Genomic DNA, 13,926 nt, shown 5'->3' with positions numbered 1-13,926 from the left:
CTAGGTCACATCAGCACCAACCCTAAAGACTCTACTTCAAACTCTGCCTTTGTCTTCTAACTAACTCTGAGTTGAGGGAGGGGCCCCTCCCATTTGCCATCTGGCACAGAGCCCCCTTTCTTTGGCATTCCTAAACTCTCATCACCTCCCTTTTGCTCTCCTAATGGCCCATCAGCCCAGGTGATTTCCTCATCAGGAAACGGGCCTGGCTTATATTTTAACATTTGCTGAATCCAGGGGTTCAGTGTCTGGCACCCACAAACTCAAAACATAGGAGAGTCTGAAGCTCACAACACAGGGAGTCTGGCACCCACAAACTCATAAGAATACTTGCCAGGTTTTCACTTATTTCCCATTCTGCTGCATCTTGCCTTAATTTAGACACATATTTATATATTTCTCAAAATACATACGGTTTTCCTTTGCTTATAAAAGTCAGACGTACATGTTTTGAAGATAACACCAGAGAACAGTTATATTATTTTGGAAATGTTCTACATTCTGAATGCCTAGCTTATGCATTTCATAAATTTTGTAGGCCTCCTTTTATGGAATATATGTCACCTGGAGTACTCTGATCAAATTGCTTCCTCTTGTCAAAATAGTAAAGATTTTAAAACCTGTGTCTGGCTGAGTCAAACATTCACCATCTTCAACTAGTGTCTTTTTATAGGCCGTACTCCTGTAAATACATATTTAGTAGAATGATCATTTGTGCATGGTCAAGAAAGAGGAAATACATAACAAAGAAGGACACAGATTTGCATATGCCAATTAAATAGAAAAACAATGCATCTCTGCTTAGTCTGGTGTTCAAGTGGTAACTGTTGATGGGTAACATTAAGATCCCTGCTCTCTCTTCTTAGGGTTCTTTATCTTTCAAACTGGCTTTGGACAGCCAGCCATTTAAACAGAGAACACCTTCAAAATAAAGTACTGTCCTCTGTATGGACTAAGGTGTAGGAATTGTCTGACATCAATACATTTGAAACTTTTCCTAACTTGGGCATAAAAGGCAAGGGAAGAGTCAGCTCCTTAATTTTTGTATGTCATGACACAGGAATAGCACTTTAAAAGATGACCACTTTAGTTTAAGCACATCTATAGCCCACTTGGGAGTCATTTCACTGGTACTTAATAAGCATCATTGGGATGCCAGCTTTACTGAACATTTGGTTCCTTTGAACTTACTCCAGACATTTCCAAGGTCTGGAGTGGAAATAATTTTGCAGAATAGGTTGGAGATCGTGCAGAAAGCATATGATGTTTTGGGCAGCTTTTTCATATCAACTTACCTTAACAAACACACCAACATACTTTTATCAGCCTCACAATGTGCTGTTATTGCAGCATTTTACTTTGGTCCCCGTCCACCCCCTTTTCGGCACATAGACAATAGTCATAATGTCTTTTGGCAGGCTACAGAACAGTAACAAGGGGGGAGAAATCAATAATAATTTGAGCAATATGAAGTTCTAACACTGTGTGGCTATATTTTATTTTACATTGTATTATGGTGGGCCATCAGATTTTCTGAAAAAGTGGGTTTCAGCTCTAATAATGCATCTTACAGATGAGCTATTATTTCCTTGAATCAAAGTATGTACAGTGGCACCTCAGGTTACATGCGCTTCAGGTTACATACGCTTTAGGTTACAGACTCCGCTAACCCAGAAATAGTGCTTCAGGTTAAGAACTTTGCTTCAGGGTGAGAACAGAAATCGTGCTCTGGCGGCGCGGCAGCAGCAGGAGGCCCCATTAGCTAAAGTGGTGCTTCAAGTTAAAAACAGTTTCAGGTTAAGAACGGACCTCCGGAATGAATTAAGTACTTAACCTGAGGTACCACCGAGGGTCTCCACTATCAATGCTGCCTCTCTTTTTCAAAATCTCCTCTCCTCCTTTTGGGATAATGCTAATTTATATAATATTTCATAGCTATGCTGAAAAGGATTTAAAATGTTAACATCAAGTAATACCTGATTTTTATTTTATTTTTTAAAAGTCCTGGTAGCAGCAAGAAATGCTGTTCTGCAGTGCTTGCTGATAAATCACACATTATTAAAAATTAGACAACAGTCTTGTTTTTTTAAGGCATTTCTGTAAGGCATTTTTAAATCTTTGAACAAAAGTTGAAAGCACTGCCTTTTCATAAAACTGATTGTATCTAGCTATTCATTTAAAAAGCAATTGTGTGATGTAAAACATACAAGGAAGAGTTGCATCCAATTTTGCTTCAGTGAATACATTATTGCTTTTTTATGTTAACTTCCCCCCCAGCAGGTAGCAGGGTTGTTTATGCTGTCCTAATGCAGCTAAAGTTGAATTTCTAATCAGAATGTGATTCTTCCTTAGTCTCAGTTCCTTAGTCTCTTTCTTCCCTCTCAGTTTGTTTTAAAATATTTTTCATCAATGTAGCTTTCACTGATTACTCACAGGAACCATGAAAATAACAATTGTTTCTTAAATTTTGTAACTTTTTTTGCGGGGTGACAGCATTATTTTCAATTTTTCTGGTGAATATAAACTCACGTTATCTAGTCTTACAATTTTTAAGATGGGGGTGCATTATGATCAGTGGTTCAGTAGAAATCCTCCTCCTGCTTTCTGGTGTCTTACCCAATAAGTGAAAGACAGAATGGGCATGTAGGAGCAAAATGCTGTAGAGCAGCAGTAGGGACCTTCCAACCTGTGGACCTAATCAGGCCCATCACACCCCCATTTGGCCCACAAGGCCATTTTTGCCGTCATGTCTACCTGCCCTACAGCTGACATCACATATGATGAGCCAAAAGGGAGTTTGCAGGTGCTTTGCAATCGTTGACAATCAGCACCTACATAGTGTGGTGTTTTGCCTTTTAGTTCAAACCATGTAGGCAAAAACATCACTGGATGGCCTTGTAACAAGTGATAGTGTAGATACTGGGCCCAGATTTTCATAGGGAAGCTTGATTCTAGTATATTACAAGCAGCAATGGTCCTTTTCATTACCAAAGGTCTTCTCGTAATTGAAGATACCAAATTCATCAAGTTACTTATTTTTGTATATTTTATTTTAAAATATGCAGACTAATGTATCACCTCTGAGTTCTATGATAAACTGAGAGCTAACAACACACACCCTTTAAAACAAGTATGGGAAATCTGTAGCTCCCCAAATGTCATCTTGTATTGGGGGCCAGCGTGGTTAGGCAGCATATCACTCTCTTTTTCCTCAGTAGTTTCATTGGGCTCCATAGCTGTAATAACTCAGCACCTGAATTGACTATTTGCATATATGCAAGTGGGACCTCAACAAGAATATGGAATTTGGAGTTGTTCTGTTCGGGGTTTTAGTCTGTCAGTAAAATCACCTTCCACTCATTTTCAGCGTCCCATTCACCTTCCTCTGGAATGTATGTTCTTCTCTCCAAGAGTTAGTGAGCATTCTGTAGCCACTGAGCATGCTTAGGCCTCATTGAGCTATCCTGGTTTTGCTTGCCTCCTTAGATTTCCCCTCTCATCTTCTTTTGCAATTCTACAAATCTTGAGGTTATCCCAAGCATGCTGCTACCGCTTTCTTGTGCATGTGTGATGCATTGTTAGCTACATAAAGATTCAAACTCTGAAAATGAGTTTCTTAGTTACCCCATTTTGGCTACATAACCATTATAATTCACTACTATTAGTTTATACAATTGGGACTTGCTACAAAAAGTTTCAGAGTAGAGTACTCCTGTTCATTGTGCGTGCCAGCCAGCCAGCCATTATACTCCATTCTATTCCTCTTCGCTAGTTTTCCACACTCTTCCCACCCCCCCACCCTACCCCACTGCAGCAAAAGACAGTATTCTGTGGCTACTGAGAACACTGAATTCCTCATTGTACTGATTCATTTTTTATTTTTTAAAAGAGCAAGTAAAAAGCCAAAGTAGATACATAACAGTAGAATTATATACCTTCTGCATCTTCCCCCATTATGCTTTACTACGCTCTCAGACGTAGAGAATAAAAGCAAGCAAAATGTACCGAAGGCACCAATCTTTCACAACAGGACTGAATAGGCATTTCCCCCCATTGCTCTTTTCCCAACTTCAGTGGTATGTGTCAGCAGCAAACCAAAAGCAATGGAACAATGGCCAAATGTAATAATTATTTGGGGGAGAAATGTGGAAGCAGTTTGCACAATTTTCAAATTGGACTGCCAGATTTGGGAAACTTGGCAATGTCAACCCTCCTTCCAGGGTTATGATGCCACTTCCATTTTCAAGGATGGCACCATTAAAATAGCACATTAAGGCATTTGAACCCTTCTCCACAAGGTGGATCATCTCTCTCCTGTATCCCTCTTTTCCAAGCGCCCCCCCCCCAAAATATTAAGACAGAAAACGTGTCTTAACAGATTATTTTAAACACTATGTATCAATTCATTGTGGCACGTTTCAAATTTAGAATTGGCTATGCCATTTTGATTGAAACCCCTCTTCTGTTCTGGAAGAATACCTTCTATTCAAGCCTTTCACAGTCATTGACTCCAGTGTTTCTGTATTATTCCATTAGAGGGAATCTTTGTATCGTATTATTCATACAGAGTAGAAGAGATTTAGCAGTTCCCATTTGTATTGATGTACAGTCTAGAAGTATGTCACTGAAATCAATTCAAGCATCCAGTTCTAATTCTGCCCTAAAGAACAATTTTCGGTTCCAAAATACTTCCACAGAAAGAATCCCTTGTGTTAATGAGAAGTGCCTGAATATCTGCATTGACTTTTGTGAGTAAATAATTCCTTTCAACCCTAAAAATGTCTTATATGAATGAAAGTAAATTTATTTTACCCTATATTATCTGTGTCCTACTTCCCATTCTATATTGACTTCTGTGTATCAAGTGGTGGTGTTCTGTATTTGAATGTTCATTGTAACATCGGTCAAATCTGTCTTTCCTCTCAGACAAGACAGATATCATATTACTAAATCTTACGTTTCCTCTGAAGCAAAGTATATATCAGAGCCACTTCACAGGGCATATTTCTCTAGATCTTTGACGAATGGCACTAGCTCAGTGTTGGTAGATATGCTTTGCTTGCCATAGGTCTCAGGTTCAATCTCTGGCAGCTCCAGGTATGACAAGGAAAGACTTACCTGACAGTCAGTGTGGATCACCTGCAAGGAGCAACATTCTTTAACCTGAGGGTGACATTCTTTCATGGGCAAAGCAACAGTGGTGGGCAAAGCGAGCAGCAAAAAGTGGCGAGGTAAGAGGAAAAGTGGGTGTAGCAATATATATGACACTTGCCTATCCTAGTTCAAGGGCACATTCTTGGGAATAAAGAATAGACAATGAAGGGTGTGACCCCGGGTGGGGTGGGGGAGTCCTGAGGGCTAGAGAGTCCTAAATTGCTGTATAGACAATACTGAGCTAGATGGAACAATTGCCTGACTCAGTATGAGTAGCTTCCAATGTTTATATGTTGACCTGTTCAGATTATATTATCCCTTGCTGCCTACTCCATATGGTGTAGTGAAATTGGTAGATCTTGGGCTCTTGTGGTTTGTCCCTTGCAATTATCTTTTTAGTCTTCTCAAGTGACGATCATTGTCCCCAAAGTAGAAACAGCATATTTATTTAAATAGAGGATCACTCACATCCCACAAGCAGAGGGGAGACATCACACTTAAATGCAGCATCTTTCCAGGGATCAAATTCTAGACACAATGAGAGTGGGGTAGGGAGCATGAAAGACCACCTCCTAGTCTCACTAGTACCTACAGGTTTCCACAGTGAATACTGCCTGAACAGGCCCACAAAGTAATGTTATAGTAAGCAATGGCAACCAAACATGTATAACAGAATAAAAAACAGGCAGTTGTAATATTTAAGGCGGCCCTCAAACTCTGAAAAATACAATTGTTCAAGCAAAGCATGTTCTCCTTCATGGAGAGCACATATTGCGGTGGGGTCTAACAGGACACCCCCTCTTGGTTACTGGGCGGGACCATTTGGATGGCCATGGCTGTGATTGGGCCAATTTGGGTTGTTGGGGAGATTTTGATGTTACCATTTAGAGGGTTGGCTCAAAGGTTATATATTCTTGGCAGCAGCTTTTTTCAGTCTCTTTTGCTGCGTGCATCGGATTGCCCGCCCACCCTCCCTAATTTAGGGCTGTTGCGTTTGACATTGCTATGCCTGTCATGGGGTCATCTGCTTTTGGGGCAGGGGCATGGTAGGAATTTTGTCTATTTGGCAGATTGGCTGGTGCCATTTGATTTTTGCCTACTGTGTAGCAAATCGTCACAACTTGTAAGGTTGTGCATTGGTTAGGCATTGGTTAATTTTTGGTTGGTAGAGGGGATGTGGTTGGCAGTGCCTGCCCTTCCAATGCTGCTGCTGCAAGGGAATTCCGTTAAAGGAATCCAGGGGCTCGCCATGCTTTTGTCCAAATCCCTGGTCTGGGGCTTGGGCCATGCAAGCCCCTGTGAGCATGTGGGGAGAGGTGAGAGCCTAGGGCTCAGCTTCATTTTCTCCCCAATACAGTGATACCTCTGGTTACGTACTTAATTCATTCCAGACATCATTCTTAACCTGAAACTGTTCTTAACCTGAAGCACCACTTTAGCTAATGGGGCCTCCCGCTGCTGCCGCACTGCCGCCACGCAATTTCTGTTCTCATCCTGAAGCAAAGTTCTTAACCCGAGGTACTATTTCTGGGTTAGTGGAGTCTGTAACCTGAAGCGTATATAACCTGAAGCATATGTAACCCCAGGTACCACTGTATTGTTTTCCCTTACTGGCTTTCGTTGGAATCCAGAAGTCAGTTCTGTCCCGGGGCGGGGACAGATAGTCGGAACCAATGCCTAAGCAACCACTCACATTTATGTATTTTAATAAAGTTGTGGCCAAAATTATGCCAAAAACCTTAAACAAAAATTCTGTGTGAATTGTGATTTATTTAGGGGGTGGCTTGGGGACCTCGACACGCAAAGCTTAAATCTTAAGGAAGTGACTGTTCCTCACAAAGCTGCATGCTGAAGCCATTATACGTGGAGTTCAGAAGTTTGAATGAAAGAGAAGGATGATTTTAATTATTGGCATTTTCATCTAGGCTAGAAAGGGTACTTCATCTCTGTCCATTTTCAAGCCTAAAGTTTATTTAGCTTTTTCACTTGAATAGGTACATGCTCCTGATATTCTTTTATCATCCCGATCCTAAGCACATTGATTTGCTGATGCCTTGGGACACATAAGGTTTATCTCTTTAGAACTCAGTGAAAAGGCCTTAGGAACAGTACAGTGATTATTTCCAGATGGATTAAGTTTTGCATTTTTGAAATGAAGATATCTGGGGAGACTTTCAGGTCCTAAAGCTATCAAAAGATCCTACAGCGTTTGTTTCAACTTCCTAACATAATATAAAACAGCAGAGCAATAGGCAATTCTGTAAAAGCATTGACGGTCCTTCGCCGTTTTGGGTTTCCTAAATCTTGAACAAGTAAATTGTCATATTTTGAAACTGTATCTCTCCAAATTTATTTCTCTCTGTGTATGTGCTCTCCTTACTTGACTGCAACAACATAGTCATATTACTGTACTGTAAAATCCAGTGTGCACAGAATATGGCTCTAATAAAAACAAGTAGTGAGACAGATGTCTTTTTCTACATTCTGTGAACAGATACAACATACTTACATATGCATAACATTGCAAGGTTATGTTCAAGTTCTTGGAATTCACAAATTATCAAATGATGATCTAATTATCAAATGATGAACGCAAGAGTTCATTTTTTAAGTTTGTCTGTTTGGTTACTTTGGAGAAAGCTGTGAATAAAGAAGAAAGCCCATTTGAGAGAACAGGATTCCTGCCCTCAAAAAGACTTAGTGGATGCTGTATTGACTATGATATGCCTTAGTGCTGTTATGGGGGGCTAGGAATCAGCTTTCCAAGTTTCTTCAAGAGAAATAATGGTTAAAATAAACTGGGGGGAAAAGTCATTTGTAACATTTGTATAGCTGCTGGGGGTGGGGGTAATAGATCATGTGGTATTTATTGATTTCTTCACTGGTAAAAAATATACTTTCTTACTGAAGCAACAAAATATTGTATTAGGAATCATAACACCATAGTTGTTTGCGAGTGGTTTTGCAAACTTAAATGGTGTGTTTAAATAGTTTATAAATACATATTGATTGGTTTGCATCCTTGTTATTGGTGGAAACTTCTCCATTTGCTTTAATTAAGAAATGAGAACTTGTTCTTTGTTCATTCACTTAGGCATATTCAGTCAGTGTGCAGGTCATTGTCACAGTTGGGGAAGTTTTCCCCAAGGAAGCTCATCTGGCCACTTCATTGATCTCATTTCCTTGTCAAGTGAAGAATGGTTGTTTAGGAATACATTATTTGATCAATGAGCAGGTGGCATTCCTAGTGCTAATGTGAGGTTTTAATTCTGCCAATGTTCAGTTTTAAAATACTTGATTGAAATCATGACACACACAGAGAGAGGGATATCTTTATAGTTTGTTTACCTTTCTTCAAAGTTTCTAATGAATTAAATAAATATCCTCAAGCCAGCACATAATCTTCCAGTTTTGTTTGTTGAGCAGGTACGATCATTTTTATGTAGACTTGTTCAATAAGGAATATTCCTTAGAATATTCCTTATTGCTTTATGCATTGCTTTATCATTTGTTCTCAATTAAGAAGAGGATTATTGGTAGGCTTCTTAAGTTGTTTTGAAAATATTTTATTTATTTGTTGTATTTCATGTCTTTATGTGTTGTATATGTAGAGTTTTCCCCCCACCTGCATCTCATTGTCACTTTTGTCTAGATTTTTTTTTTTTTATAAGTTTAAAATATTTGATGAGTTTATGGTCATGGTTATTTTAGCAATTGCTTCTCTGAGGTTGACTGGATTGTTCTTATGGTGGTTTTCTGTAATTTTTTATTTCTTCCTAGATGAATGCCACATTGAGGCAGAGAATGTGATTTGTAAATCTTAAAATAAATAATGTTTGTTTTTGGTCTTTGAATTTGAGCATGCTACAGGAATTAAGTCCAGGAATTCAGCAGTAGACACAGTGTTTAAGTAACAGCTGCAGGCAAATTGGAGCCAAAATCCAAATCTTGCTTTATACAGACATGAAAGAGGGAGAGTGGAAAAGTTATGTTGCATAGAGCATCCACAAATCAATTGGGTCTCAAATATACAAGTTGATTAATGAAGATTATGTAATTAACCATATCAGTTTCACATGCTGAATATCTAGTTTGACTTTGTCTGCATAATGTCAGGAGATGGTATTTACTATACCGGAGCAGACCTTCATGTGCTTTGATATAACAGTTACCACTCTCATAACATAGTGATGCATTAAAGAAACTGACAATTGAAAATATAATGGTAAAATCCCTTTGTGTTTTACTTACATATTCAAAAAGTAGCATATATTGTAGGGTAAGATGAAAAAGACAGAAAACAGACCAGATGAGATATGACATACTTTTAAAGAAGAAGAGACCTCAAATTTAATAAAACTCCATGAAGAACCCTGATCTACCACATTTCTTCCACTTGATTTAGGAGTTTAGTAGGACAGGACAGAGGCAGCTTCTCCTTTCTTTGTCAACTAAATATTGAATGAAATGATGTCAAGAATAATTTTTTTAGTTAACTATATTTCTGGAAAACTTGTCAAAGTTTGGCCTCATTCATTCATCACAAACTCTGCCGAGAATCGGTATAAACACTGTCAATGCTTATGAAATTTCATATTCTGTTTAAATAATTTTTTCATGCAGAACTTCATGACTTGGTGATAATGTTGTTTCCACAAATTCAGAATGACACTTGTTGCTATAAAATGTAAAGCCTGTCAGGTTTTTGACAAGCAGTCTACCATCCTGCTTCCTAATGCACCACGTTTACATTTGCAAGCTATTTTAACTCCTTTTTTTCTCCAGAACCATTAGGATTGAATATTATGAAGCATGAACCAATCTGAAAAGCTAGCCGTTTAAGCAAAATGAGAAATAAACTTCATATACTTCTTTTACTAGGTGGGAACATTTTGTATGAGATAGTGGAAATAATGTAGTTGACTGTTAAACTTTTGGGGAATGTGGTGCTTTTAATATAAAAAATAAGTATATAGGACAGATGTTTTGATTATTAGCAGAGGAAACACTGGACTTGTGTTTGTTTTCTTTTGAAATATTAATTGTAGGTCTGTCAAGCCTTTTTGTTTTGCTTCAACTCTTTAAAAGAATTGTATAATGAAATGTAGCTTCTGAAAACACTTCAGCTTTCTCATGTTCCCAGGAGGGAACTGTACACATGTGCTTTGCATTGAAGAATATACAAACTACATTTAAAACTGAATAATAGCTCATCTCTACAGCAGTATTGCAGAGAGCAAATAAAGCTCTTGCTGTGTATGTTTGGGGTATGTAAATGTCATTTGTTTGTGTTATAGTCTCAGTAAAGGGTTATTTAATTTGTGTGGAATTGTTGTACTCTTTTGTTTACTTTTTGAATTTGGTTAATCAAGCCACCATATAATCATTTTGAGGTATCTGCATAGATTTCATTAAGCTGAATTAAGTATGCATAATTGCAAGATTCATTTTGGTGGTGGTACCTTTAATGAAGAAAGTATAAAAAACATATGTTTTGGCTTTTGAAAAGTGAGGTATAACTTATAGATTATCTATATGGTACTGTCCTAAAACTGTTTATTGTGATAAAGCCTAGAGATAGAACTCAAATGCATTGTTCAGCAGGTTTGCAACATATACAGTGCACCTTCTTCCCCAGCCACATAATCTTCTCTCAATTCTTTTCTCAGAGCACAGGGCAGAGAGTTGCAGCAATTGCAAATATTTGCAGTAGTTGTATCATTTTAGCACTGTGTAACTATTTCCTTTCCAACATCTGCCCAGGACAATAGAAATTTCATATGAAATGTATCTACAGTGTAATGTGCTCATGTTAACTGGAAGTGCTACTCTGTTGAATTAGCTTACTTCCAAGTAAGTGTGCGTAATATTGTACTTGTAGTTTTTGTCTTTGTTTTACCAACTAATGCCCCACTTTGTTTTGGGAAAGATTGATGTGAGGGATAACAGGATTTTAACTTTATACTGGGAGTTAGTTGGTGGTTCATTGGATCCATTCAGATGTCTCAGAAGTACAGTAAGTGGTGTAACGTATAACAAAGACTCAACAAGCTTACCTTAGATTATGAATATACTGTTTTCCAAAGATAGGAATCAAAGAAATACCAAATCCAAAATAATAAACTAAAAAATGAGAGTGTGGCTTTAAAAGAGTTCCACTTCTTCCTACTGGCCTTGATACTTGGAGCTATTTGACCAAATATATGGCAGACTAGGTGAGAATAATGCTCCTGTAGTGGAAATTGTAGCTCTGCAAGGGGGAAACAGCAGTTTCCCAGATTCTTTGGAGGAAGTCAGATGCTTTAAATATACTTTGGATGTGCTATAAATGTATTGTGTGAATCTGCCCATAGTGCGTGGATTTCCTAAATTCATAACCAGAGAATAATGAAAGCACCAGTGGGCAAATAGAGCATATATTTTCCACACCCAAACCTGATTTCCGCCATATGCATGCTTTTGTTAGAAATACTTCTGGTAGGATGATAGAGCAAAAAAAGTAGTCTAGTAATGCTGGTGTCTAAAGAAATAGTCAGTGAGGAGGTGGATTGACATTTTACTGCTGTTGCTCTGACCACTTCCAAAGCTGCAAGGGATAAATTACACGTAGAATTGATAGAAGGGTAAGTGACAGCACACATCATCGATTTAAACCACTTGCAAGCTAATTATTAGTTCAGTTGTCAAGCATTTGTCCTAAAGCTTGGGGCTGTGAACAGGAAAGAACAGTTTCTTTCTGAACAAGCTGTAGATGTGAATTTTACTGCATGTAGAGTTTCTCCCACTGCTGACTGACAAACTTTTTTTGTAGCAATCTCACTGCAGTAGAAGTTGGCTTCTAGCCTGCCAATGAAGAGTGATATGCTGCTACAATAAGAACTACTTATTAATCAAGACATTTTCACCTTAAAAAACCCCACCACAGGAACACCTGTTTTTTATACAACCTGAAATACTAAGAAGTTAAAAATAAATATTTGTAAAAAGTTGTTATCCTAAAAAAGAAAAGAAAAAAGATAACAATTTAAATTATCCTTTTTTTCAGTTGACATAACTTTTTCTCTGGCCACCTAGCTACCTGGTTAGAGCAGGCACACCTGAGATCAGAAATAAGGATGTGTATTACACAAAAGTCTATTTAGAGCTGGTTGTTCAAAGGGAACTAGTTGTTGTTTTTTAAGAGGGTGGTATAAAGCTATAGTATAAAGCTTAAAGCTATTTCTTACAGACTGTTGCAGTAGTTAGGTGACAGTGGACAATATTAATGCGGACATAAGAGGGAGCTAAACGTAACATACATGTACATGTATTTAGAGGGTAATTTGCATAGAGTACTTAAACTTTCCTGGCACGCTAGTGCAAATTCATCTTGTTCCCGCTTCTCCACAACAGCTTTATCTGGGTATTCAGATGAATATGTTGAGGGAAAACAGGACTGCAAACTCTTTCCCCACTCCCATAAATCTATTTTAAAGTTTCCATGGAGCCTACACATGATCAAGAAATGCAGTGTTTCCAGTCATTTGTATATTGTATGTGCACAGGCTGTATGCCTCAGAGCCCTGATGCTCCTCCTGTGAGCATGACAGCACCTACAGTCACCCCCTAACCAAGTCCCTTTCTCCCTTCCCAGTCAGATGGGTGATATATAAGTAATATTTATTATTATTATTCCCAATATGTTAATTTTCAATGAAGTTTCCTTCCTTCCTTCCTTCCTTCCTTCCTTCTTTCTTTCTTGTATAACAATGCAGTAGTAATGTACATCATTGCTCATACTTAACTGAGCAAACCAAAGCATGGAACACATTTCTAAAAGAATATATTATTATTTAGAGCTTACTTTAAAGCCTTACAAAGATTTATTTGATTTCTAAGAGTCCCTCAAAACCTTTGGTTTTTATTAAGATTTTAGATCTCTGAAGAACCTGAAATGAACAGAGTTTTTTCCCTTTCTAATTTATGGCTAGAAACGGAACAGATTTTCATATATGCATTGTCAGGATTATCCCAAGTGATAATTAGATCAGGGTCTCCTAAAGTTTTTTGGGGGGCAAGCTAGGGGAAGGCCAGAGGCCATCTAAGACATGCAGGAGTAGATACCTGAACTGACAACTAGTGATCACCTCTGAGTAACATAGTTCACCTTGTTATTCCTTTGGCAGGCATGCTACCATTGTGGCACTAGAGCCCATTCTTGTTTAATACCCTTTGCATCTTACTCTCATATAAAAAGTTAGACTTTCTGAACCACATCCATACTCTTTTGTATATATACAAATGAGTTCAGAGCTCATTGAGAAATAAGTGCACATTGAATTTGTTAGAAAGGGGGAGTTTTTCAATTTCCAAGGCTTCTACACTTTGCAATGTAAATGCATCCTCCAAAGTCTTGTGACTGTTGATGAATTGGGCTACATGAGTGGAAATAATTACTACTTTTCTGACAAATGAGTTTAGTCATTTCAGCACATTTTCTGTAAGGACAAAATTAAGCTCCCAGTGCAAGTGTTTTACAAATGAAGTAACTAGTTTTCTCTGTGTGTTTGCATGGGGGTGAGGTGAGAACTGCACATCTGTATATTTCAGAGACACTAAGCTTGTAAATACCATAAATAAAACAGTGGAAAATGTGAAATACAGCTGATATGGTTCCTTATGCTCCTGAGGGCAAGAGTGGCCAGACACTAGAGTGGGAATGAGAAAGTCATAATTTGTATTCAGTTTACATCCTGAAATATATAACAATATGATTTTGAAACCAAAAGATTT

At 38.0% G+C, this 13,926-nt stretch overlaps 1 protein-coding gene across 23 annotated transcripts in view; it reads left to right on the top strand.

The window, feature by feature from the left end:
* Positions 1-13,926, top strand: part of DMD (dystrophin) — a 1,010,042-nt gene that overhangs the window by 582,457 nt on the left and 413,659 nt on the right. The window lies entirely within an intron of this gene.

This window comes from Podarcis liolepis (genome assembly GCF_965112155.1).
Source record: "Podarcis liolepis genome assembly, chromosome: 4".
Classification (NCBI taxonomy): domain Eukaryota; kingdom Metazoa; phylum Chordata; class Lepidosauria; order Squamata; family Lacertidae; genus Podarcis; species Podarcis liolepis.
Note: the sequence above shows the minus strand (reverse complement) of the source record. Positions and strands in the feature narration are given on the sequence as shown.